This window comes from Chiloscyllium plagiosum, unplaced genomic scaffold, assembly GCF_037043375.1.
Source record: "Chiloscyllium plagiosum isolate Xiang-an unplaced genomic scaffold, Cpla_swu_hap1 HiC_scaffold_21, whole genome shotgun sequence".
In the NCBI taxonomy this organism is placed as follows: Eukaryota; Metazoa; Chordata; class Chondrichthyes; order Orectolobiformes; family Hemiscylliidae; genus Chiloscyllium; species Chiloscyllium plagiosum.
In genome coordinates this window covers 12,012,305-12,038,052 of record NW_028270159.1, presented here as the reverse complement: position 1 = coordinate 12,038,052, position 25,748 = coordinate 12,012,305, and the positions used below count along the sequence as shown (strand labels likewise).

The following is a 25,748-nucleotide window of genomic DNA, read 5'->3' as shown; positions in this document are numbered from 1 at the left end:
TCACATAATAAATACTTTTCTCCTTGTTAAACTGACCTTACATACTGAATGCTTCCAATATTGTTAAATGGGTCTACATAATTAATACTTTTCCACCTTGTTAACCATTAACCTTGCCTCAAGCACCCTATTGTTAACTGCAAATTCTTATCTAATCTGAATCCTGCTCAGCTGAACCTCTTGTTTCACAAAACTCCGAACTTAACTCTTTCCCTATCTGCTTATACCCTCTACACATTCTCAACAACATTTAGGACGTTAAATAAAGAAAGTATTATTTAAACATATTATGTCAGGCTTAAACCTGAAAATCTCCTTGTTCTATTTCCATTTCCATCCAAGAGTCTCCCTACCCCACCCCCGCTCCCCCATATGCAATCTTGGGGATTCTAGTACCTCTGCTGGGACCTAATTATGTCGCACAACCTTCAAGTCAACTTGATTCTGGTCAGCGGTCCCACTACAATTGGTGTAATTTTAGTGTATAAAAGCAAAGCACAATGTTGAAGTAGTTAAATGTTCAATTTCCAACAATGGACTTGTTGGACCGAAGGGCCTGTTTCCACACTATAAGTAATCTAATCTAATCTAATGTCAACTTTATTGCATGTACCTTTTACTGATTTGATTACTTTGCTTAGGGTCATAGGTAGAGGTTCATAATCATATTCAGGCTAACATCACAAAACTCATTCAGCAAACTCATTCCTGTTCTTTGACTGGACACAATCATAATTTTATTGATAAGTTAACAGAATTTTATCTCTTTTACTAACCAAGTGTTGTTATTATTACTCTGACTCATTTAGCTAGTATACTCTTTCTCAGTCCTGTAACCTCTGCAGAGCTCAAACCAATTTCTCAAGATTACAGTTAAATTAGAACTGGCTCACTTGACTCTTCAGGTGAACAGTTTGTCAGCAGGATTTCCAATGCCTTAAGCCTGTACATATGAATTCCACATACCACTCTTTTGCATTATTCAAATTGGGCTCATGCGCAATAAATTCAGAACCAGATGAGTAAAACTAATCGACTGGAACACCAAAACAAATCAGCATGAAACAAGGAAAACAGCAACTACGCAATCTACTCAAATTATTTCATGTAATGAACAGAAATTGACTTCACAATGATTAATATGTCAAGTCTAAAAACAGTAAAGGAAAATGGACCTCAAAATAGCCTTATGAAAACTTGAACTCAACTCTACAATTCAACAAACTTGCAATTTTAGTACTGGCTAAAAATACATGCATGCTACAATTGACTAGGAGAAAGTGAGGACTGCAGATGCTGGAGATCAGAGCTGAAAAATGTGTTGCTGGAAAAGCGCAGCAGGTCAGACAGCATCCAAGGAGCAGGAGAAGGGCTTTCCTAAAGAAGGGCTTATGCCCGAAACGTCGATTCTCCTGCTCTTTGGATGCTGCCTGACCTGCTGCGCTTTTCCAGCAACACATTTTTTATGCTACAATTTACTCCCATCAATTTCTTCATAAAGCTGCTGTTTTCTCCTAAGCAGTTGTTTTCAGTTTCCAAACTGAATATTATGTATTACCAAGTTCCACAATTCAAGAAAATAATATGCATTCAGAGATCAGTTAATCCACCAAAGCTGCCTAAGATTTTTGTTCCCTAATACATCATACTAGACCCACAATTCCCACCCAAACAGAAAACATGCAAAAGTTAGGTCAGGATAACAACCAAAACAAAACACTTAAAAATCTGTGCCATGCATCAGAGTACTATTGAATTCAAGATCATATTTATGGGCAGATGGCTTGCTAAGGCACAAAAAAATTAAACATATAATATGGATTATAACAACCTGCTGGTTAGCAGGTAGGAATTGTGGTGATTTACTAAATAAACAAAATTAGAAACTCGAACAGTGACATGTCATGACATTGAATTGAATAAATGTAGCAATCTGTTGAATATCACCATAGAATGATAAAGTTTTCTTTGGGTCAAATAAACCAAAACGCCTCACTAGTGTCAAACATGGAGGAAACCAATCAAGCTGGTTTTGCTGACATGTGATTTCAGTCCCACATTACACGAATGGTTCTTAATGCCCTCAGGGATGCCACCTTCTCAAGAACAAATAGCAGTTGAAGCACAAGCCAAGTTAATATCCAGTCTAAACTTGCATGTTAACATCTTGTATTTGTCTCAGAAAGCACTTCACAGAAACTATAACAAAATTAGGTAACAAGTTGCAAGGGGAACTATGAGGGTAGATCATCAAATACCTGGTCAAACAGGTAGTTGTTAAGGAGCAGCTTAAAGTTGACAGGCAAAGGTTTAGAAAGAGAATTGTAGTGCTTAGTACATTGCTTCGCAAAGTTGATTTGAGCTGAAACTGTATGGTTGCGAGCACTGAGGCAGCAATGGCCACTTTGGAGCTCTGACTGTTATAATACCTGTCCTCGCGATTGCACAATTCTCACTAAGTGATCATAATAATTGAATTGGGGTCAGAGGGGAAAACATTTGGGAAACACTGGTGGCTCAGTAGTTAGCACTGCTGGTTCACAGCGCCAGGGATCTGGGTTTGATTCCAATCTCAGGTGACTGCCTGTGTGCAGTTTGCACATTCTCCATGTCTGCATGGGTTTCCTCCGGGTGCTCCAGTTTCGTCCCACAGTCCAAAGATGTGCAGATTAGGTAAAGTGGCCATGCTAAAGTGCCCACAGTGTCCAGGGATGTATAGGTTAGGTGCATTATTCAGGGAAAATATAGAGTAATTGAACAGGGAAATGGATCTGTGTGAGATATTCTTTGGAGAGTCGGTGTGGATTTGTTGGACCAAATAGCCTGTTCCCAGTGTCAGGATTCTATGGTTCACTGGTTCATAGCTTTAGGGACTGAAGGAATGATTAACACTGAAATATAAAAAAGGGGGCCAGAATTGGAGAAACAGACAGAAGAATAAAAATATCAAAACAGGATGGGTAAATGAGAATAGAATTATTTGCTCAGGTAAAGGGTGAGACATAAAGACAACACAAAGAAATCTGGTCTGATCATATGGTCCAATTCCAGGTTCTAATTCCCATAAATGTGGTGTAGATTTTAGAAGACATGAGTGAGACTGTGGTGAAGTATATCTTATGTTTTTAAAGCCCAATTTGAGAACAGATTCTAACACTTAATTTGGAACAGGCAATGATTAACTTTGGGTTATGGTTTCAATTCTTGCTACTCACCAAAAACAGATTTTGATAGACCATGTATTTTCTAATCAATCTGTTCAGAGATGTTATTATACACCTCTGGCACATGTTGGGACTTGAACCTTGAATCCCTGCTCAGAGGCAGGGGCACTATCGCTGCAAGAGCCCCTTTAGCATTACCGCTCAAAATAGAGAAAAATTGGAGATAGGCGTTTCTGAATCTAGTGTGAATTATTGCTATTTTCCATAACACAACCAATATCTAGAGCTCTCTAAAATGAACATATATTTCTTTGCAGCAATACAATTGTTTCACTAAAGATAATCATTTATTAGGAAACCTCTTCAGATAATGGGGAAACTCACTCTTGGCAGACACATCTGAATGCACCAAGCATTTTGCAGTTTTGTTTTTGATATCCAGCATCTAAATATCTGTCAAGTACTTCTACTTTCTTCAACATAGGAAAAAAAGTAGGCCATTTAGCCCCTCAGGTCTGCCCTGTCATTCAGTCAAGTGATCTGTGCACTAACTCCATTTACTCCATGTTTCTCAGTACCTCTAGTTAGTAAAAACCTATCAATCCCAGGTTTAAAGTGAACATTCAATCCAGCATCACTTCTGTTGGCAGAAGAGTAATCCTCACTACTACTGCCTATTACATATACAAGGGTTTCGAATTGTACTCCTGAAAAGGTCCAGTTCCACATTCCGGGTTCTATTAACTTACCCTAGACTTCCCAAATAGCAAAACAAAATCTAACCTGCCTGTTATCTTCAATATCTTGAAAACTTTAATCAAATTACTCCTAATGTTTTATGCTACAGGGACCACAACAGCATATTACGTAATCAATCCGCATGAATAAACTCCTGGTGTTCACGTACCATTCTGGTAAATCTATGCTGTATTCCCTTGAGGCCTATGTAGCTTTCTAAAGCATGGTGCCCAAAGATGCTTTCATTAGTTCAAGTGTGACATAATCAGACCTTTACATAGTTGTAGCATGATTTCATCACCTGGTATATTTTAATCCTATAGTGATAAAAGCTAGCATTCCATTAACCATTTTGATTTTTGTTTGCATTTCCTCATCAAATTTCAATGATGGGAGCCTCTTTGGACCTCCACAGCTTCTAGATATTCACCATTTTAGAAGTACTTTGTTCGATCCTTCTATTCCCTTGGTTTAAAGTGGACAATTGCATATTTCCCCATATTAACTTCAATTTGCCACAGTTTTGCTTATCTATTAACATACCTTTGTAATTTTATGCTTCCATCAACACCGCTTACAACACTTACCCAACTTGGACATGTGACTTTCCATCCCATTACCCAATTCATGAATAAAGAGTGAATAACTGAGGACCAAAATGTGTGTACTTCACAAAAATGACATTGCAATGCAATGTATTACCAGCAAGGCCATTAATATTCCTTTAAAATACTTTTTACAAATATTTTGTACAGTGCATTGTTCTGGTCTTATTTGAACATTTACTCCTTTTTACTTTAAAACAGTATTGTCATAATAAATTACAAATTCAAACATTGCTGAACCAGAGCTATTGAAGAATCCTGGACATGGATTTTTATCCCCCACTGTCAAAATCAGTCAGGCTGGTTAAGCCACATTTACTTCCTTTGCTAATCATTCAACCATTTAGGCCCAAACAATTCAGGCATCTATAATACTGTTGCTGAATTGCAGAAATCAATCATCCACATTCCTGCAAACGGACAGTAATCAATGACTGGTTCACAAAATAAATATCCACAGCAACTTTTAACTCCTTGTGCTAACAGAGTGTCAACTTTGACAAAATAATTTTGCTAAATATATTGCCATGAGAATAGGAGAGCAAACTAAAAACTTAATATTCTGTTAAGTTTGCTTCCCTATGGGACTATTTTATATTGACCAAAGGATAATCCAAGCAGCAACTGACATGGTTTTGATCATGATTCATTTTGATACCCTGTGGAAGTATACCAATAAAAAAAGTGGGATTGTGACTACTGTCATGTAAACATAATCAATTCAACTTTACCTACTTGTTCAGTAGAACTAAACAAATAAATTTAGAAATGACACCTACAGCACATTCTTTTAAATTCGCTTAATAATTCAAACTATATATTAGCATAGATGATATCTATTTTCATCGTGCACACAGTTCCTCCCACAAAAAGCAAATGGCGTTCCATCACTTTCCATTCAAGTAAAACTTTGAAGTTGGAAACCAGTTGAAGACTTGAAATTAATCAGAAATATAATATAATTTTGATTCAAGTCTAAATTGGAAGCAAAAAGCTTGAATCTTAAGGAAATGCAAACATCATTAGAAAAATCCACACAAGACACCATAACGTATGAATTAGTGCTTTAGTAAAAATTACTTACTGTTTGCTTATTTCAGCAGACAGTAACTAAAATGGCAAAGAAATTATTGCTGTCAATTCCACCATTCCTTCGACCCAATTTAATGCATTGAATGGAGTGCTGGGATGTTCTGAACCTCAAGCTTTCTCCTCTCCTTTTTAACTTGGGTATACTGGACATTCTTACTCCTTCTAACCCAACATTCTTTAAGTGAGAAATGGTTCTCAAATTAGAAGACTGATAAAAGAAGGTAAAAGCGCAACAGATTCAAGGTAACACTACAAGTTGGATCCAAAAATTGGCTGAGTGGATCAGAGGCAGAGGTTGGAGGTAGAAGGAGGTTTGTGTGACTGGAGGTCAGAGTCTAGTAATATACCACAAGGATCAGTGTTAGGTCCCTTATGCTTGTGTTACGATATATATATAAAAATAAAATAGAAGAAAACATGCTGGTGAGGGTGGGGTGGAGTGGGATGGGATGGAGAGACATTAAGTTTGCAGATGACGAAGACTGGCTTACTGTGAGACTTAAAGTTACAGAAGAATATAGACAGGTTGGGCAGATCAGTGGCAGATGGAATTTAACCCTGATAAACATGAGGTGATGAAATTTGGAAGATGCAGCAAGACAAGGGAGTACTCAATGAATGGCAGGACATTGCAATGCTCAGTGAAGTGATATCTTCAGGTGCTTGTCCCTGAATGTGCCACGATAATTTGATAGGTTATTTAAGGCGGCATATAGGACATTAGCCTTTATCAGTCGCAGCACAGATGATTTGATTTGATTTCATTTCATTTCATTTCTTGTTGTCACATGTACCTAAGTACAGTGAAAAGTTTTGTTTCACAAGCAGTACAGGCAGATCATAGCAAATAAGGTCATACAGATCAAAGAGTGCTTAGACAGTGAGACATACAAGGTTACGGCTGCTCAGGAGGTGCACAAAGCAAGATCAACATTAGCAAGATCAACATTATTTGAAATTAGACAGGTTCAATCAGCAGTCTAATAAGTAGGGAAGGTGGTGTTCTTGAGCCCTTGTTGGTGCGTGTCCAAGTTTCTGTACCTTATGCCTGATGGAAGAGGGTGGAAGAGAGCATTACAAGGGTGGGAGGGGTCTTTTATGATGTTGGCAGTCTTTCAGCAGCAACAAGAAATGGAGTCTGTGAATGGAAAGTTGATTTCTGAGATGGCCTGGGCAATGCACACAACTCTCTGTAGTTTCTTGCGGTCTTGGCCAGAGTAGTTACCATACCAAGCTATTATGCACCCATAAAATTCTTTCAAAGGTGCATCTATAAAGGTTGGTGAGGGTCCTCATAAACATGTTGAATTTTCTAAGCCACCTGAGGAACAGGAGGCATTGTTGTGCCTTCGACAGTCGCATCTGCATGGGAGGTCCAGGCCAGATTGTTGGTTATTGTCACTCCTAGGAACTTGAAGCTCTCGACCATCTCCACCTCAACCATATTGATGTAATTGGGGGATTGTCCTCCTCCCTTCTTCCTGAAGTCAATGATCAGCTCTTTTGTTTTGCTGACATTGAGAGATTGTTATCATTCACAAAATCAAGCACTCAAGGATTATCGTGGAGGAGGTGCTGTTGTCCATCTTCAAGTCGGACAGTCAGGAAGCTAAAAGATCATAGATGTTAGTTTGGAGCTATACAGGACTTTGGTTAGACCATAGTTCTGGGAGTACTATATGCAATTCTGGTCACTGCACTATAGGAAGGGTGAGATTACACTGGAGGGGTGCAATGGAGATTTGTGAGAATGTTGCCTGGGTTGGAGCAGTTTAGCCATGAAGACTGTGAACTACCCAAGAATACTTTACACTGTTTTGGAATACAGAACAAAATAATAAAATTAGAGAACTGGAAAGAAAGACAAAACTTTAAATGAATGAAACAGGCAATTATCAAAATAAACATTTAATCTCAAATAGGCACATTCAATTTCATGCAGCAAGGCTACTTTTTAATTCATTCATGGAATGTAGGCATCTCTGGCTGATCCAACATTTATAGGCCAACCCAGTTACGTTTGAGGTGATAGTGATGAGCTGTCCTCTTGAATCAATGCAGTCCATTTTTTTGTAGGTGCTCCTGCAATGCTATGAGAGAGTAAATTCAGGATGTTGACCACTGAAGGAATGGTGATGTATTTCCAAGTCAGGTTGGTGAACAGTTTGGAGGGGAACTTGCAAGTGGCAGTATTCCTGTATGTCTATTACTCTTGCCTTTCTAAATGGTAGTGGTCATGGGTTTGGAATGTGCAATGTAAGCAAGAAAGTTACTGGTGGCTGATTAAGAAAGGGGCTGATTAAGAAAGGGAAAAAAAACTCAATATATTGTGAATAAGGATTTGGAGATGAAACCATTATTGAACAGAGGTAAATAGTTTTACTCACGTTAATAGAACCAAAAAGCTAATAATTGAGCAAAGACAGGTAATGGAACTTCAGCACTGATCCCAGAACTATTCTCGTGCTCACGGCGGCATGTGCTCAAAGTATCTCATTCACTGCAAGCCTATTCAAGGAAGTCTCCAGTTAACCAGAGTGCTGAACGAAACAGCCAATTGTGACATGAACAACCAGAGCTACAAAAAGCTATCCCACTGACAAATCCTTTAGGGAACCAGCGAGTCTCAGCTGAACAGCAACTCGAAGGGCGGGAGCTTGCACCAGGGGCCTGCCGGGAGCAGTGAGTCATTGATTTGAGCCTTTAAAAACTTACCATGAGCGCGGGAGTCCTCCATTTTGGTTTTTCAGCGGCAGCGGCAACTCGTAGGGCAGGAGCTTGCACTAGGGGCCTGCCGGGAGTGGTGAGTCACTGATTTGTGCTTTTAAATTTGAAGTCAAAGCAGGGGTTTCTGGGAAAGGAGGGACTTCTTATTTTTTTTCCGTCCTGCTATATAAGTCAGTGTTTTCTCAACCCGAGACCCTACCTTTGTCAGGCCTCCCACCCAACCACCTCCTCTAACCTTAAAGACCGGGGGTATATCAGGTAAGCGTCTCTTTTTTACTTTACGACTAGGGGACTAGCAGGGATGGCAGTGCAGGGAGAGCAATGTTCCTCCTGCATGATCTTTGAGGTCAGGGACGCCAATAGTGTCCCATCCAAGTACATCTGCAGGAAGTGCACCTAAGTCTCGCTCCTCCAAGACCGTGTTAGGGAACTGGAGTGGGAGACGGATGAACTTCGGATCATTCGGGAGGCAGAGGCTGTGATAAATAGGAGTTACAGGGAAGTAGTTACTCCTAGGCAAGAAGAAAGCTGGGTGACTGTTCGAAAAGGGAAAAAAAAACAGACAGTGGAGGGATCTCCTGTGGTCGTTCCTCTGAAAAACATGTATACCATTTTGGATACTGTTAAGGAGACGACTTACCAGGTGCAAGCAGTGGGGCCCAGGTCCCTGGCACTGGGCCTGTCCCTGTTGCACAGGAGGGAAAGAAAGAGAGTGTTAGTCATTGGGGACTCAATAGAGGCTCAGATAGAAGGTTTGTAGGGAACAAGCGAGACTCGCAGTTGGTGTGTTGCCTCCCAGGTGCCAGGGTCCGTAATGTCCCGGATTGTATCCTTGGGGTCCTGAAGGGAAAGGGTGACTAGCCTCAAATCATTGTCCATGTAGGTACCAACGACATAGGTAGAAAGAGGGATAGGGATGTAAAGCAGGATTTTAGGGAGCTAGGGTGGAAGCCGAGAGCTAGAACAAACAGAGCTGCTATCTTTGGTTTGTTACCCATGCCACGTGATAGCGAGGCAAGGAATAGGGGCAGAGATCAGCTGAACACATGGCAGCAAGGATGGTGCAGGAGGGAGGGTTTCAGATACCTGGATAATTGGGGCTCAATCTGGGGAAGGTGGGACTTGTACAATCAGGACGGTCTTCACTTGAACCAGTAGGGTACTAATATCCTGGGTGGGAAATTTACTGGTGCTATTCGGGTGGGTTTAAATTAGCTCAGCAGGGGGATGGGAACAGAGGTGTAGCTGCAGTGTACAGGAGGCTAAGAGTAGGAAAGACAGGGACAGGATTTCAGGGTCATGGGAATGTGCTGGCAGACAGCGAAGTGGTTTGAAATGTGTCTACTTCAACGCCAGAAGTATCCAAAATAAGGAAGGTGAACTTGCAGCATGGATAGGTACCCGGTACTTCGATGTTGTGGCTATTTCGGAGACATAGATAGAGCAGGGTGAGGAATGGATGTTGCAGGTTCCAGGGTTTAGATATTTCATTAAAATCAGGCAAGGCGTCAAAGAGGGGGAGGCGTGGCCTTGTTAGTCAAAGATAGTATAACGGTGGCTGAGAGAACTTTTGATGAGGAGTTGTCTACTGAGGTAGTGTGGGCTGAGGTTAGAAACATGAGAGGAGAGGTCACACTTCTTGGGAGTTTTTTTATAGGCCTCCGCAGAGTTCCAGGAAGGTGGAAGAGAGGATTAGCAACATTATTCTGGGTAGGAGTGAAAGGAACAGGGTGGTCATTATGGGGGACTTTAACTTCTCCAACATTGATTGGAAATGTTATAGCTCTAGTACGTCAGATGGATCAGTTTTTGTCCAATGTGTACAGGAGGGTTTCCTGACACAGTATGTCAAAGGGCGGACAAGAGGGGAGGCCACACTGGATCTGGTGCTTGGTAATGATTTGTCAGGTGTTTGATTTAGTTGTAGGTGAGCACTTTGGAGAGAGTGACTATAATTCAGTTACATCTAGTTTAGCGATGGAAAGGGATAGGTACATGCCACCGATCAAGAGTTATCGATGGGGCAAGGGCAATTATAATGCGATTAGGCAAGAATTAGGATGCATAGAATGGGGTAGCAAAATGCGGGGGATGCAGACAATCGAAATGTGGAGCTGGTTTAAGGAACAGATATTGCGTGTCCTTGATAGGTATGTCCCTGTCAGGCAGGGAGGAAGTGATAAGGTAAGGGAACCGTGGTTTACTACAGAAATTGCATCTCTTGTTAAGAAGAAGAAAGAGGCTTATGTGTTGATGAGGCAAGATGGGTCAAATGAGGCGATAGAGAGTTACAGATTAACTAAGGAGGATTTAAAGAGAGAGTTAAGAAGAGCAAAGAGAGGACATGAGCAGTCTTTAGCAAATAGAATAAAGGAGAACCCTAAAGCTTTCTATAGGTATGTGAGGAATAAAAGGATGATGAGGGTAGGAATAGGGCAGGTAAAAGACAAAAGTGGGAAGTTGAGTGTGGACCCTGTAGAGATCAGAGAGGTGCTAAATGAACATGTCTCATCAGTGTTCACTCAGGAAAAGGTGGGTATTGTAGAGGAGAAGAATGAGGTACGAGATATTAGACTAGAAAGGATCAAAGTTAGTTACGCACAGGTGTCATCAATTCTAGAAGGAGTGAAAGTAAACAAGTCCCCTGGGCTGGATAGGATTTATCCGAGGATTCTCTGGGAAGCTAGGGAGGGAATAGCAGAGTCTTTGGTTTTGATATTTGAGTCATCATTGTCTACAAGTTAAGTACCTAAGGACTGGAGGATTGCAAATGTTGTGCCCTTGTTCAAGAAGGGCAGCAGAGATGACCCAGGTAATTATAGACCAGTGAGCCTTACTTCTGCTGCAGGAAAGGTTTTGGAAAGGATTATGAGAGATAAGATTTATAATCATCTAGCAAGCAACAATCTGATTTCAGATAGTCAACATGGTTTCGTCAAGGGCAGGTCATGTCTCACAAACCTCACTGAATTTTTTGAGAAGGTGACCAAGCATGTCGATGAGGGTAAGGCAGTTGACGTGGTATACATGGACTTCAGTAAAGCCTTTGATAAGGTTCCACATAGTAGGCTGATGGAGAAAATGCATAGGCATGGAATTGAGGGTGATTTAGCAGTTTGGATTAGAAACTGGCTTTCTGGAAGAAGGCAGCGAGTGGTGGTTGATGGAAAATATTCAGTCTGAAGTCCAGTTACTAGTGGTATGCCACAAGGATCTGTTTTGGGACCACTGCTGTTTGTCATTTTTATAAGTGACGCAGGCATAGGTGGATGGATTAGTAAATTTGCAGACGACAATAAAGTCGGAGTAGTGGACAGTTCGGAAGAATGTTGCAGGGGGACTTGGATAAATTGCAGCATTGAGCTGAGGTGGCAAATGGAGTTCAATGCAGGTAAATGTGAGGTGATGCACTTTGGGAAGACTAACAGGATGGCAGAGTACTTGGTGAATGGAAAGATTCTTGGTGGTGTGGATGTGCAGAGGGATCTTGAAGTCCATGTGCATAGATCCCTGAAAGTTGCCACCCAGGTGGATAGTGCTGTGAAGATTGCATACGGTGTGTTAGGTTTCATTGGTAGAGTGATGGAGTTCCGGAGCCACAATATCATGCTGCAACTATACAAAACGCTGGTGCGGCCACACTTGGAATATTATGTACAGTTCTGGTCGCCCCATTACAGAAAGGATGTGGAAGCATTGGAAAAGGTGCAGAGGAGATTTACCAGGTTGCTGCCTGGTCTGGAGGGAAGGTTTTACGAGGAAAGGCTGAGAGACTTGGGTCTGTTCTCATTGGAAAGGTGGCGGCTAAGGGGAGATTTGATAGAGACATACAAGATGATCAGAAGATTAGATAGGGTAGACAGTGAAAGTCTTTTTCCTAGGATGATGACGTCAGCTTGTACGAGAGGGGACAACTACAACTTGAGGGGTGATAGATTTTACACAGAGTGTGGTAAGGACTACCTGCTAAGGTAGTCAACTCAGCCACATTAGGGAGATTTAAACAATCCTTGGATAAGCACATGGATGATTTTGGGATAGTGTAGGGGGATGAGCTGAGAATAGTTCACAGGTCGGTGCAACATCGAGGGCCGAAGGGCCTGTTCTGCGCTGTATTGTTCTATGTTCTAACAGTCATCACTGTTGTCTCAGACTCACAAACCCTACTAATTAGTTTGTGACCTATAGATTGGTACCTCTAATTTGTAAACATTGCTGCAAAGCTTTTGTTGAAAGAGAAGGTTACGGTGAGGAAATCAATTCTGAACTGAATAAAAGTGAAGCACGAGAGAAGTAATTTAAGATGAAAAAGGATGAAGTGTTGAGACTTGATTGGATGCATCTAAAAATCCTGAGAAATACGGTGAAATAAATAGCGATGAAACTAGAGATCACAATTTCAAGGTTTTATTAAGCAAGCACCATAGCACTGGAAGTAACCAATTTAACACCCATTTTTAAAAAGGAAGACAGATCTCACCCAGTTAATTATAAGGCTGTTAGCATTTAAAGTAGAAACACTTTTGAATTCTTAATTAAAGATAAAAGTATTAAATATCTAAATGTGATAATAATCAAAAGCTACTTACAGATTTCAAAATAGAATATCACTTTATAAATTTGATACTGCTCTTTAAGGTGGTGACAGATATGGTGAATGGAGCAAGGCAGTGAATGTGGTCTGTATAACTAGAGGACATTTTGAAGAGGATTAAGTAAAAATTATAAGAGTAGTGAAATTGTAAGAGTAGCGAAATTATAAGAGCAGGAAATTTGATTAAAAATTGGTCAATTGAGAAGAAACATTGTGCTAAAAGGCCAGTTTATTAAAATTGCTGCCAATGGATATTGGATATCTGCAGGATTCTGTTCTGGTACTGATCCTGCTCATTGTGTACATATGTGATTTGTATTTAGGGCTAATGGGCGTAGTACCAAATTTGCAAACAGTAACAAAAGCTAAAGTAAATAATGCTGAGGCCCAATGGACACAACAAAGGAAAGCTGATAAAATGGTGGAATGCGCAAAATGTAGCAGGAACTCCAAACACAGTCCTGTCAACCCTTCAAAGTCCTCCTCCTTCTGGAGCCAAGTACCAAAATTGGAAGAGCTCACAGGTTGGTCAAACAAATGCCTGTCTATTATTTTCACGGAATTGAACCTTACAAGCAAGGTCTCAGACACACAATCATGATCCCTGCAAATGTCTTGTCCCACCTGCAGGGTAGACCCACTAGTGGTACTTTCACAGTAGTACGTGGGAAGGAAGATGTCCTGAAAATCTTCAAATTGAGTCTGGACCCCATGAAACATCACATAATAAGATCAAAACAAAAGGCAAAGAAATCTCCTTCTAATTATTACATACTGCCATTTTGAGCTGTTACTGCTGCATATGTAACACCAGTTGGAAGAAAATTGAAGGTGGCAAGTGCACAGAATACACCCTCGGTGGACAACTTTAATGTTCATCACAGAGTGGCTCAGCAGTACCACCACAGACTGAGCAGGGTGAGTCCGAATGGATGTAGCTGCTAGTCTGGGTCTGCAGCAAATGGTCAGGCATCCATTAAGAAGGGAAAACATACCCATCTTCAACTGCCACAGATGTATCTGACAATTATTGCATTGGTAAGAGTGACTACTGCACCATCCTTGTGGTGACTAAGTCCCATCATCACATTTAGGATAGCCTCAATTGTGTTGTGTGGCACTATTACCCTGCAAAATGGGATAAACTTCAAACAGATCTAACAGATCATAACTGGGCATCAATGAAGCAGTCTGAGCCAGCAGCAAAACTGCCCTCCCAAGATAATCTGGAGCCTCATGGCCAGCAGAATGCAACTCCACCATTACCAGTAAGCCTAATCAATACTGATTTAGTGGAGAATGCAGAAAACAAAGAATAAAGAAAATTTACAGCCCAGTAACAGGCCCTTCGGCCCTCCAAGCCTGAACCGATCCAAATCCACTGCCTAAATCTATCCCCCAATTCCTAAGCATCTGTATCCCTCTGCTCCCCACCTCCTCATGCATCTGTCCAGACACATCTTAAATGAATCTACCATACCTGCCTCTACTACCTCTGCTGGCAACGCGTTCCAGGCACCTACCACCCTCTGTGTAAAGTACTTGCCGCGTATATATCCCTTAAACCTTTCATCTCTCACCTTGAAAGCATGACCTCTTGTTATTGAATCCTTCACCCTGGGAAAAAGCTTCTCTATCCACCCTGTCTATACCCTTCATGATTTTGTAGACCTCAATCAAGTTCCACCACCCCCCCCCCCATCTCCTTTTTTCTAATGAAAACAATCCTAACCTACTCGACCTCTCTCTATAGCTAGCACCTTCCATACCAGGTAACATCCTCGTAAACCTTCTCTGAACCCTCTCCAAAGCGTCCACATCCTTTTGGTAATGCGGCGACCAGAACTGTACAATGTGGCTGAACAAATGTCTTGTACAATTTAACTTGACCGGCCAGGTCTTATACTCAATACCCCATCCGATGAATTCAAGCTTACCATATGCCTTTTTGACCACCCTATCTACCTGTGCAGCAACCTTCAGGGTACAATGGACCTGAACTCCCAAATCTCTCTGCTCGTCAACTTTTCCCAAGGCTCTTCCATTTACTGTATAATTCGCTCTAGAATTAGACTTCACAAAATGCATCACTTCACATTTGCCTGGATTGAACTCCAACTGCCACTCCTCCGCCCAGCTCTCCAGTCTATCTATATTCTCCTGTATTCTTTGACAGTCCCCTATGCTTTCTGCTACTCCACCAATCTTCGTGTCATCTGCAAACTTGCAGATCATACCAACAGTGCACTCTTCCAGATCATTTATGTATATTACAAACAACAGTGGCCCCAGCAATGAGCCCTGTGGATAACCACTGGTCACCATTCTCCATATCAAGAAACTCCCTTCAACTACTACTCTCTGTCTCCTGTTACTCAACCAGTTCTTTATCCACCTAGCTAGAACACGCTGCACACCATGTGACTTCACTTTCTCTATTAGTTTAACATGGGAAACCTTATCAAATACCTTACTAAAGTTCATGTATATGACATCTACAGCCCCTCCTTCATCTATCAACTTGGTCACTTCCTCAAAGAACTCTATTAAGTTGGTAAGGCACGATCTCCCCTGCACAAAACCATGTTGCCTATCACTGATAAGCCCATTCTTTTTCAAATATAAATACATTTTATCCCTCAGTACTTTCTCCAGAAATGTTTCCACCACTGACGTCAGGTTCACTGGTCTGCAGTTACCCAGAATATCTACTACCCTTCTTGTACAGGAGGACAACACGAGCAACCCTCCAGTCCTCTGGCAACCTCACCTATGTTTAAGGATGCTACAAAGATATCTGTCAGGGCCACAGCTATTTCCTCTCTCGCCTCCCTCAACAACCTGTCCAGCCCTGGGGATTTGTCCACCTTAACAACCTCTAGCCTACCCAACACATCTTCCCTACTTATGTCAACATGATCCAGACTAATAACTTCTACCTCTAATCTCAATATTCATCATGTCCCTCTCCTAATGCAAAGTAATCATTCAGAATCTCACCCATTGCCTCAGGTTCAACACACAGCCTTCCTTCCTTATTCTTTAGTGGACCAATCCTTTCTCTAGTTACCTGCTTGCTTCTTATATAAAAATAAAAGGCTTTGGGATTCTCCTTAATTCTGTTCACTAAAGGATACTAAGAGCAGCACTGAGTATACGAGGCATGAACCTGAAGCTACAACACATCGTGTCACATCAGTCATGAATGGTGAACAACTAAACACATCAATGTGGGATACAGCTTCACAAATATCCCCATTCCCATTGATGGGGGTGCACAGCACATCACTGCAAAATATAAGACTGAAGTTTTTTTTAAATCTTCAGGCAGAAGTGTGGAATGGGTGACCCTTCTTAGCCTCCTTTGGAGATACCCAGCTTCAAGGATGCCAGTCCACAACCAAGTTAGTTCAATGCACACAATATCAAGGAAAAGCTGAAGGTACTGGATCATGCAAAAGGCTATCAATTCTGACAACATCCCAGCAAGCGTACTGAAGACTTGCGCTGCAGTGCTCACTATACCCCAAGATAAGATGTTCCAGTCCAGATACATCTACCCAGCAATGTGGAAATTTGCCTAGGAATGTCCTGTACACAAAAAGTAGGAGAAATCTAACCTGGTCAACTACCATCCCATCCATCAACTCTTCATCATCAATTAAGTGATGAAGGGGTCATCATGCAAGAGTTGCTTAGCAATGACCAGAACACTGCTGCTCAGTAGGGTTCTGTCAGGACCACTCAACACCTGACTTCATTTGTCTTGTTTGAAATATGGACAAGAGAGTTGAATTCTAGAGGTGAGTGGTTTCTCTTGGCATCAAAGCCACAGATGACTGAGTGTAACATCAAGGAGCCTATCAAAACTGGAGTCAATGGGAATCAGAAAGAAAATTTCACTGATTGGAGTCATACCTAGCACAAAGAAAGATCACTGTAGTTGCATCAGAAGCAGTCCATGTTCAAATGCAACAAGATCTGAATATCCAGGCTTGGGCTGACATTGGGCAAGTAACAGTCTTGCCACATAAATGCCAGGCTATGACCATTACCAATAAAAGACAATCTAACCACCACCCCTTGACATTCAATGGCGTAACCATCACTGAATACCTCATTATCAACATTCTGGGGATACTTTTGACCAGACACTCAACTGGGCTAGGAATAATGCAACAAGTAACTCACTTTCTGACTCCCCATAGCCTGTCAGGATTGTGATGGAATACTCCCCACTTGCCTGGATGGGTGCAGCTACAACAACATTCAAGAAACTTCAGGAAAAAGCAGCTCATTTGAGTGACGTTACATCCACAAGCATCCACTCCCTCACCATTAATGCTCAGTAGCAGCTGTATGTGATCTACAAGATGCACTGCAGAAATTCCCCAAAGATCCTCAGACAGCACCTTTCAAACACATGACCACTTCCACCTAGAAGAACAAAAGCAGCAGATACATGGGAAAACCACCACTTTCAAGTTCCCCTCCAAGCCACTCACCATTCTGATTTGGAAATATAACTGCCGTTCCTTCAGTGTTGCTAAGCCAAAATCCTAGAATTCCCTCCCAAATAGCACTGTGGGTCAACCCACAGCATGTGGACTGCAGTGGTTCAAGAAGACAGCTCACCACATCCTTCACAAGGGCACGTAGGTCAGGCAATTAATGTTGACCAGCCAGCAACACCTCCATCCCACAAATTATTTTTTTTTAGTTCTAAAAGGTCAGATATCTTAGCTCCAAGACATCACTGCAGGAGTTCCTCAGGAGAGTGTCCTAGCCCAAAATCTTCAACTACTTTCTTAAAAATCTTTTCTCCATCATAAAGATCAGAATTGGGGATGTTTGATTATTACACAACATTCAGCATAATGCAGCAAGACCTGGACAAAATTCAGATTTGTGCTGACAGATGGTAAGTAACATTTGTATCACACAATGCAATGGCCATTTGCAACAAGAGATAACCTATGACAATATGGCATTACCATTGCGGAGTTTGCCACTATCAATACCTTGAGGGTTACCATTGATTAGAAAGTGAAATGGACGAGCCATATATGCTGTGACTACAAGAGCAAATCAAAGGCTCAGGATCCTGTAACTCACTTCCTGTCTCTCAAAAGCCTGTCCACCATCTATAGGGCACAAGTCTCGAGTCTGATGAAAAACTCTTCACTCATCTGAATGATTGCAACTCAAACAACACAAGGAGGAAGTCAAGTTCTTTGGCATCATGAGAGGCAGAGTAACAAGGTCAGTGGACTAGCAATTCAGAATCACAAGCTAATATTCTGGGGACATGGCTTTGAATTCCACCAAGACAGAAGAAGAATAATTCTAGATTCAATAAAAATGTCGATGATGGCCCCATAATAATTGCAGATTGGTATAAAAAACCCATCTGGTTCACTCGTTTCCTTTAGGGAAGGAAATAGGTTGTCCTTACATACATGCTACCACAACAATGTGGTTGCCCTTTGCTCGATTAGCGATATGCCTGGAGCATGCCCACATCCAATTTACAGACACCCATATTCACTCCTCCACCACTAATACAAAGTAACAGCAATGTGTACCATCTACAAGATGCATTGCAGAGATTTATTAAAGATAAATCTTTCCACAGCATCTTCCAAACCCTCAACCACTACCATCTACAGAAACAAGGTCAACAGACACATGGAACACACTACAATCTGCATATTCTGCTCCACACCACTCACTATTCGGACTTAAGAACATATCACTCTTCCTTCAATGTCAGTGGATCAAAATCCCGAAACTCTCTCCCTAACAGCTCTGAAGCTATACCTATACCACATGGACCATAGCAGTTCAAGGTGGCAACTCACTACTACATTTTCAAGAGCAATGAAACATAAGCAAAAATGCTGCCAATGCCCAAATGCCTTGAATGAATAATTTAAAACAATATGGAATTGATCAATTAACATTAAATTTAACACACAAATAAACAAAATTGTGTGATGGAATGCCATGTGATCTGGTACAGCACAAGAGATAAGGGGTGATGGGATTAGATCTACATGAACATTCCCTCAAGTGTATAAAGCTGTTTAAAAAAAAACAGAATACTAAATTACACTATGGACAATGAACAAGATAAAATTCTGTATTCCGTTAAAAGCAAAGTTTGAGGGGGCTCTTGTGGTACATTGCTGGTGTCCCTAACTCTGAACCAAGAGGCCTGGGTTCAAGTCACACCTAATGACATATTCTGAACAAGATGATCAGAAATTCTAAAACCAGAATGCAGTGTACAGCTATCAATGTACAAGCAAAGAGGTGGAGCAGCACAGGTTTTGAACAATACTGTTGGAGCTGCAAAACACAAATCTGAAGGATAACTTGAGAACCTGACCTGTTTGTACCAGAAGGAGCAAGGAGAATAATCTATCAAAAAGCTGTTTAAATGGATACAGGAATCAGACAAAAAGGCTAGAGAATTTACAATTAATGAGAATGAAGCATCACTGATCCCTTAAAAATAAGGCACTGAGATCACATATAATAACCCTTCTAAAGAAAAGTGTGTAGCTGGAGAACCCATCATCAGAAATGGTGATTGGATCAACTATTGTGCTCACAGTTAAGAGGTTAATTCAGTGATTGAAAGAAAGGGGTATTAAAACTGTTTTGGGCATGGAATGAGCTTAAGATCAACAACATTGCTTGTGTAGTCAACTAACAACAAAAACAAATTGTGACTTCTATGGTAGCTTAGAGATGTTTAAACCATCATTTCTATGAACTCTCATCACTCGGTGCAAAAGATCACAGACAATCCTCAATTACATCTTCTCTCTAGCCTTTAAGGAACCATTCACCGTGAATCCAACATCACTCCACACAGACATCTGTAACAAAACTGAATGCAAGGAAGAACCTATGTGCAACCTGGTTCCTGCTTCAACTTAGTAGGAGGATATCATATCCAATTTATGATTATTTCATCTACATTCTTTGACAACTAAATTTTTTTGTTCATTACTTGGAAGTTTAGTAATGGACACTGTTACCAATACAGGAAAACATTACCAAGCAAATTCATAATATTTTCTATTTTGTGAAAGTAAATAAATAGGACAATCATTTGGAACTCTACATAACATGACATTAAAATTGGAGAGAAAGTAGGCTGCAATGAAGAAATCAAGAATTTACAATAGAATACGAATAAATTTAGTAAATGGGCCAAATTTTGGCAGATGGTGTTTAATGTGGACAAATCTGAGGTCATCAATTTTGGTCAAAAGAATAGAAAGGCAACTTATTATCTAAAATGGAAAGAAAGTTCAGTGCTTTGCTGCAGCATGATCTGGATATTCTTGTACATGAACCACAGAAAACTAATATGCAGGTATAGCAGATAATTAGAATGGCAAATGGAATCTTGGCATTTATTATTAAAGGAATAGAGAATAAAATAAGGAAGTGCTGCAGCAATTGTTAAGGTATTAGTGAGACCACACTATGAGTATTGCATACAGTTTTGGTTCCCCTACTTGAAAAGATATTTAGTTGCATTGCAGGCAGTTCATAGGTAGTTTGCTCTATTGACTCCAAACAGATTGAAGTTTAGCGAATTAAGAGATCTAATTGAGGTATATAATATATTAGATGGATTAACAAAGTAGACACAGAACAGATTGTTCCCCTTGTGGAGCAATCTAGAAGAGCACATCATTACTTTAGGATAAGGGGTAGCAGATTTAAAACAGACATGAGGAGGAATGGTTTCTCTTAAAGAGTCACGATTTAGCGGACATCACTATTCCAGAGTTCTGTGGATGCCAGTACAGAGTAATGTTAAGCAGGAGACACAAATTTTTAATTAGAAATAGGTTGAGGTGTTAAAAAGAGCAGGCAGGAAAGTGGAATTGAAGCGGAGAGGAGTTCAGCCATGATTGCAGTGAATGGCAGAGTAGGCTTGAGGGACTGAATTCTGGATGAATGGTGCTGGAAGAGCACAGCAGTTCAGGCAGCATCCGGACTGAATGTTCTACTCCTGCACCCAGTTCTTAAGTTCTTATATATAATATCACAATGAATGTTATAGGTATGGTACAAAGTACATCAGTAAACCTCAGAAGTAATGATATTAACAAAAATCATAGGGATGATGGGACTGAACAATGCAAATTTGTTAAAACAGTCAGAAAATAAGAGTTTTGGGTGCAGCTCAAAATCTGCAAGGGGCGTGCAGTATTTCTTTGCTTGTTAATTGTGTGGCACAACTAACATGATTTAACCACACAAGGTTAAATTTACAGGCTGTAATTTACAGTATAAATATGATAATTAGGTGTTTCTAAAGTTCAATACTAATCTTGCAGTCAAATGATTATACCCCAAAAATGAACAACTATACTCACTCACCTGGATAACTACATTACGTAAGAGTGTCAAAGTTCACATTCAATGGGCATTTGCTATTCCAGAATTACAATGCTGTCAAACTTTGACTTAGCATTTCACTCTCCATTTTATTACTTAACCTATTCAAATACCAGACTGAAAATGTAAAAATTGAAAACTGCCAAGTCAATTTTCTTTCCAGGTGGCATGCACTATTTTTGCTACTTCATTATTTCCAGAGAAATACGCTACAAAAGATAGTAAATGTTCGCTAACATCACGCTCCTAACCTTTACATCCAAACAAATTTTAAGGCACCTAAAACTCTCATTTTACCAATATAGATAATGAACAGTAACTGAGTTAACAAGTCTAAACCTTGTTCTGCCAGACAGCCAAAACCTTTGTCATACTTGATCCACAGAAATACACATATATTGTACATGTACATACATAGAAATAAATGGGTAAATATATTTCAATAGAACTTAAATAATATTACACACTTGGGTAGGAGTTACTGACATTACAAAAGTGTTCACTTCATGCACAAAGTTCATGATTCAAGCAGCAAAAGTTTCACAGATTTAAGCTAATCTTTCAATAACTCAAGCAAACCATGATTCAAAACAATGATGAGTGCAAATAATTTCAAGCATCTGAAGCTTGCAGTAATCAAGAAAACAGCTGTCATCAGCAAAACACCCTCAAGACTCAACCAAACCGCTCAGAAAACCACAAAGATCCATTATTTAGTATCTTGGGCATACCTTGACTGGGACTGTTTACTGACGGTCATCATGACTGACTTTAGCATTATAGTCTTAGTGGGATTGGGGAAAGGGGGAGAAAAGAGAGTTTTTTCTTAACTTATCCTTCCTGATTTTAGATTTTAACAATGTCCCTCCATCCCAACCTCAAAAGGTTCAGAAATGAAAGCAAAATGTTGCAGATGCTGGGGATCTCAAATAAAAATAAAGTGTGAAGAAATTCAGGTCTGGTACCATCACAGTAAGAGATGTTTCAAGCCCAATGACTCTTCTTCAGGATCCCCGTTCGCAAGAAATTCCATTGGACTCAAAAAAGTAATTTCTCTTCAGACTTGTTGAATTTCTCCAACATTTTCTGATTTAATCTCAAGAATGCTCCTTACCATCCTAATGTAACATTTTTCCCACTCCCACAATCATTTATCAGTCTATAGAGAATTGATGCTGTAACAAAATCAAATTTGTGCCATAAGCCAACTTCCAATGAAAAACAGGCTGCCACAATCAACTCATTTCAGTATGATACAACAGAAGTTGCTGACAAGCCACAAGATTCGGCCACTGTGACAATTTTAATCATGTGCACAGGTACATGTATATTAACGAAGCAAGCATTTCCTGCCATTTGATGTGAAGCTTTACTGGCTTTCATTTTCAAAACTTGGGCATTCTGACATGAATTTCAGAAAGAAAAACACAACTTGCAGATTTTTGTCCGGTTGTGCGTCACTTTGAATTCAGAGTGGTCGGTGAGAAAGTGGACTTGTACAAGGAAGCAGATCCAGACCACCCTACTCTTCATAGAGAACAAGATTACATTTTCTGTCCTCACTGATGGCTGTACATTAAATTATCGACTCTTATGCGCTGGAAATCTATGCTACACGCCCTTGTGCCTCTCCAGCACATTGATTAAAAGACTCACTTTAAAACCACAATTTTGAACAAGCCTCCGAGACAATGTTGCTAAAATTCTTTTGATTTCATTTCAATATCCATGGCTCACAGGAACACTTCTCTGAATCACCTTAGAGCATTTATTTGTCTTAAAAGGTGATTTTTAAAAATTCAATAAAGAGATGTTGGTGTTGGCATTGTTGCCCATCCCTGATTGCTCAGAGAGCAGTTCTGTGTCAACCATATTGCTATGGGTTTGGAATCACATGCACATCACATGTAAAGATGGCAGATTTTATTTTCTAAATGACAAGTGAACCAGGTGTGTTTTTACAACAATCAACAATAGTTATATGGTTGCAGTCAGACTACCTTTTCAATCCAGAGCTTTTAAAATTCAAATTTCACCATCTGCCATGGTGGGATTCAAAAACATGTCACGACAATATTAGAAATGTGAATATAAACTTTTGCAATTGTACAACTTTGAAATCGTAGTTATTAGGATGCAATTTTTACAATTAGAAATCTGTATAAATTAAATGTGACTGCTATATTAAGAATAGGTTCATCACATGGCCATGGAACACTTTAATGAGTTATAATTTTAGCAAAACTACCAGAGTGTGCATTTGCAAGGTTAAAAATACAGAAGGAGATACTTGTGGACATACTCTCAATCTTACTCTACATGTGTAGGATGTACAAACAAATTTCATAAGTAGCCTACTACCAGCAGAAGCATTTGCTATCAACTTTATATTCAACAAGATCCAAGCAGACTGTTCTTGATATACAAATGTATCCACTTTTAATATAAAACATTTAATGTTACATTTACAGGATGACCGCCTGTAACGGAGTCTGTTTTCATGGTTTCAGTTACCCGCGGTTTACCGCAGCCTGAAAATATTACATGGAACATTCCAAAACTAGGGACTGGGTGCTGCTGGGGAGGTAAATTTCCCATTGAAATGAATTGGTGCGCAACTATGTCTGGTTTCGGGCTTCTGTGGTAGCTATAGGAACATATCCCCTATGAGTATGGGGGCAGGGGGGAGAGAACTACTGTACATTAGTAATGTCCAGTTACAAAGGTTTCCATTTGAGTTGGGTACTAGAGAATTATGATTGTCTTTATGCCATTTGACAATCAGTACAATGGAGGGTACTGCATTTAGTGTACTAAAATCAAAACAATCAACTGGAACAGGATCATTACATTTTATTCCACTACCATCATTGTGCCTCTCTTAACTGTTTCAGCATGAAGTGCTTCAAACAAACTTAAACTCTTGCAGCTTTATTTACAAATTATTGTAGAGTCAAATAGCATGCACAGGTTGAATTTCAGATTATAATATATGCAACTCCATTTTAGGAAATCAAACAAATAGAGTAAACAAAGAACTGAGGATGCTGAAGATGTGAAACAAAAACAGAAAGTGGAGGAACTCAGCAGGACAGCTAGCATATGTGAAGAGGAAGCAGAGTTAACATTTCAAAACCAGTGACTCTTCTTCAGAACATTAATAATTAGTCTCGCTACATAGACACTACTCCTAAATACAATAAATACAACCCCACTCCTAAATACAATAAAAATACTCCAGCAATTGACTATATCAAAATTAAATGTACATTTGTAGTAATAAGATAGAAGTAGTGTTTGGATCAGCTTAAGTTTATAAAGGTGAGGGGGGGAATAGTAGCACTTGGAAATTAAAGAACACAACTATAATGGTTCTAGCAGTATAAAAGCAAATCATGGTAACATTATGGTAGGAGAAGAATATACCTTGAAAAGGTCATTGGGACAGATTATTCAGAACAGAAAGAGGGAGAATTTTAGGGACATCCCAAAATTGTAAAGACTCTACATAAATGCAAACTCCCTCTTTCTGTTCTTTGAATTCCCTCTCATCTAAACAATTTGATACAGAAATCTTTACCTACTTTTTTTCAAATATTATCATGAGACTTTTACTCTACCTGCAAATGAAGTTCAGTGTCTCATTTGAGAGGTAGACGTTGCATGGTATGACATTGGAAAGTCAGTTTGGATTATCTACTCAAGTCTTTTGCGTGGGACTTAAGAGCATCCTTCTGACTCAGAGGTGAAAGTGCTGAGCCACAACTAACACGGGACTGCTTGAGATTTTTTTTAAGATTCCACAGCTATGTGCAAACACAAATGCTTACATGAAGTTTTAAGTTGTTCAGATCATTGACAATTTTCACCACTTCAATTATAAACAATGATCCTTCTATCACTGAAACTGATTGGTTTCTGAAACTGTACAAGTTGATGGTTTTTGTGGAACAGATATATACACAGTAAATCCAGCTACAGTATTCCATCACACAAAACCACATTAACAATAATTTAAAATTTGCCTCATAGTCTATTACATTATTTCTAAGCCACTATTGAAGAACTTATTTTCATCATTGATCTCAAGGAGAATGGCTGTCAAAGTGCTATAATTGCCCTTAATAATCCTGACCTGGAAGGCAGTTAACAGTCTGTGACCTCACTGCTGGAAAGTCATGTGTACTGATACAGAATTTCTAAAATCAACATCCTCTGCAGTGGAAGGAAACAGGTGGACCACAATAAATGTTGCAACAATAGTGCAAGGTAATGCTTTCAACATGGTGCAGGAGAAACGTGGTCAAGTCACAAGCTTACTGCACTTTAACTTTGCCCAATAAGCTGGCAATTTCAGATAAATTGTCAGAAAAAGCAACCAAGTAACAGCAAAATGCTTAG

At 39.9% G+C, this 25,748-nt stretch overlaps 1 protein-coding gene and 1 long non-coding RNA gene across 6 annotated transcripts in view; one reads left to right on the top strand and one right to left on the bottom strand.

Annotated features, from left to right (window-relative positions):
- The window catches only part of camsap1b (calmodulin regulated spectrin-associated protein 1b), a 110,260-nt gene that overhangs the window by 78,361 nt on the left and 6,151 nt on the right, over positions 1-25,748 (bottom strand). The window lies entirely within an intron of this gene.
- Positions 8,532-25,748, top strand: part of LOC148146096 (uncharacterized) — a 98,462-nt gene continuing 81,245 nt past the window's right edge. The window contains exon 1 of the long non-coding RNA XR_015760694.1: positions 8,532-8,584. This is a non-coding gene — a long non-coding RNA (uncharacterized LOC148146096). The remainder of the gene's footprint in view (positions 8,585-25,748) is intronic.